The following is a 3,034-nucleotide window of genomic DNA, read 5'->3' as shown; positions in this document are numbered from 1 at the left end:
GATCTTTTGAGTTAAAGCGTCTACTTTCGCATTAACGCGGTCTATACCACTTATTTCGTACATTCCTCCTTTGGTTTGGGCTTTCTCTAGAGCGGCTCGTTCTCCACCCCATTGGTAATGGTTTTGTGCCATGTTCTCTATGAGGTTATATGCTTCATCATGAGGGTTGTCCATTAATGCTCCGGCAGCAGCGGCATCTATAGTCATTTTAGTGTTATATAAGAGACCACCATAGAAAGTATGGATGATCAGCCATGGTTCGAGTCCATGATGAGGGCATAGTCTAAGCATGTCCTTATAACGTTCCCAAGCTTCGAAGAGTGATTCGTTATCTTTCTGGGTAAATCCGTTGATTTGACCTCTGAGCATAGCAGTTTTGCTAGGCGGGAAGTATCTCGCTAAGAATACTCTCTTCAATTCGTCCCATGTAGTTATGGAATTTGAAGGCAGGGATTGAAGCCACGCTCTAGCTCTATCTCTCAAGGAGAAAGGAAAGAGACGTAATCGAATAGCTTCGGAACTAACGTTGTTAGCTTTGACGGTGTTGGCGTATTGCACGAACACAGATAAATGGAGGTTAGGGTCGTCTACAGGGCTTCCAGAGAATTGATTCTGTTGAACAGCTTGGACCAGTGAAGGCTTCAGTTCGAAATTGTTTGCCTCAATCGCAGGTGGTGCGATACTTGAGTGCGGTTCAGCGCGCGAAGGAGCGGCATAGTCTCTAAGAGGACGAGGAGCAGCCATCTCTAACTTTGGGGTGAATTGATTAATTTGATCAGTAAAAGTCAATTCCTGATTAATCAGAATTGGGTCTACTTCGGGAAGATTGCGAGCTCGACGTTTGACGTTAATGAAATGTTCGATCTCGTTAATTCGTTGTATTAAATCTCCTTCTTGTGAACGAGTATTTGGCATACAATCGTTCAGAAAGAAAGGGAAAAATTGTCCTAGTCTCTACGGTGTAACAGTGAGTTACGATATCGACTTAAATAGTCCTCGGCAACGGCGCCAAAAACTTGATCGCGACTTTACGTGTCTATAAATCTGATGACTGCAAGTGCACAGTCGTGTCGTGTAGTTTTAAAAGATATCGAATCCACAGGGACTATGAATCGATCTACCGTTATCTAAGGTTACTATGTAAAGCTAGGGCTACTAAAATTTTGATTGTTCCTAAGGGAGAGTGATTGTGAGGAATAAAGAATATAATAAAAGACAGGTATCAGTATGTATTTCGTTTAACTTAAGGTAATCCGAAGGTCCATTGGCTTTTGCATAATTAAATTAAAAATCTTTACTAATTCAATTGATTAAAAATCCTCGTCTCAAACTTTCGCTCTGTTGATTCAGATTACTATCCTAATCCTAATGTACGCTTTCGCCATCCCATTAGATTTTAGAAGAGCTTTTTGGAAACAACATAATTAATAAAATTCCTATTTTATGAAGTTGTTATCTATTTAAATCTCCTAATCTCAAACTTTCGCTCTGTTGACTCGGAGCAAGCTAATATCTGTTGCACCCCAATTTTTGACCTCTGAGATCCCATCATTTTCTAAGTGTTATGATCATTATTGTTATACCCCAAATTCGCCCGCGTTCTTTTTTTCAAAAAAAGAAGTCAACAGACTTCTGTCTAAAAATTTGGATTTTTATACAATCTTGGATTTTTATTTCATAAATATCCTGATTTTATGAATACTCAATTTTTAGAATTTTTTTATACAGTATTTTGGTTCGCTGTTAAATTTATCCTTTCATAAACGCCAAATACTGTTTATCACTTCATACACTGTTTATTTGAGATTTATTTTCAGATAAATAATGCTGACGCAGTTCGTGCAGAATTAAAATTTGCAGGCGCGGAGTCCGGGTTTCAGATTATACTGGTAACAATTAAATTATTATTGGTTTTATTTCCCACTAATTTTTATTTTTATACTATATTATTTTTTTCAAAATCTCTTTTTTTCTTTTCAAATCTTTTTTTTCAAAAATCAAATCCTAGCTTTTTTCTATACCCTTTTTCTTTTCAAAATCTACCATACTTTTTTTTTCAAATCCTACTACTATTCAAACGGTACACTCCACTCCCAACGTCTCTATCTCTCTCTTTTCACTCTATAAATACTCCTCATTTTTTCCATAAATTCTCACATCAAATTTCACTCATCTCCCAAATTTCTCAAACTTCTATCTCATAATTATTTTCTCTTCTTCCTCGGCAAAAATGGCAAAGTGGATGGATACACTTTTTCTTATAGTCATCACTATTTTTACGGTGATCATGTCCTTCTTCTGTCTGCATAGTCCTGAAAAATGCGGACCTGCGATGGTTACACTTCCGATCATCTATTTTCTGTTGTTCATAGCATGGATTATTAATCGTCATTTTTAAAGTTTGTTGTATCTGTCGCTTTCAAATAGTGTACCGTCTATTTTATTTGTCGTACTGTTCATTATATTATGTAATATTTGTACTGTTAGTATTAAATGTTGTACTATTTGTCGTACGGTAGTTTAATTATCAAGATAATATTATGTGTGTTAAATATTTATTTTTCTGTGCATTAAATGTTTATTTTCAAGGTTATTATCGGTATTTTCGTTCGCGTACAGTATATTTTATTTATTTATTATGTTTGTGTTTTTCTAACAGCTCAGGTAAATAAATTTTTCACCATTAACACAACAAAAACAAAAAAAGAAAAAAATTAACTTTAAACTGTTGAATTTTCACTTTAACTGTTACGTTAATACCCGGACAGCTAGTCACCAGTCAAACCCGCTATCAGCGCAATTCTCCGTGTTTGTACCATCAGTCAAATCAATTTTTCGCACTTCAAATTTCCAAGATTTTGTTCTAGAAGTTTTCTGATAATCACGTGGTCAACAGAGACTCAACACTGCACAAAAATCAGGTACGCCTAACTGTCTCCTACACAAACAGTCCCTAACTAGGGTTTTTGTTTTTTTTCAGGAGAACGAGTTTTTGAGACCTCAAATGGATTTCATGGATCTCCATATGTCTCAA

The 3,034-nt window shown here is 35.8% G+C and overlaps 1 non-coding gene across 1 annotated transcript; it reads left to right on the top strand.

Moving 5' to 3' along the window:
• The first annotated feature begins 262 nt into the window (after positions 1–262).
• Positions 263–369, top strand: LOC131621220 (small nucleolar RNA R71). The gene has a single exon (XR_009289545.1). It is a non-coding gene; the product is annotated as a small nucleolar RNA R71 (small nucleolar RNA).
• Positions 370–3,034: the final 2,665 nt, after the last annotated feature.

Source organism: Vicia villosa, linkage group LG7 (assembly GCF_029867415.1).
Source record: "Vicia villosa cultivar HV-30 ecotype Madison, WI linkage group LG7, Vvil1.0, whole genome shotgun sequence".
NCBI classification, from domain to species: Eukaryota; Viridiplantae; Streptophyta; class Magnoliopsida; order Fabales; family Fabaceae; genus Vicia; species Vicia villosa.
This window is presented reverse-complemented; position numbering and strand designations above follow the sequence as displayed.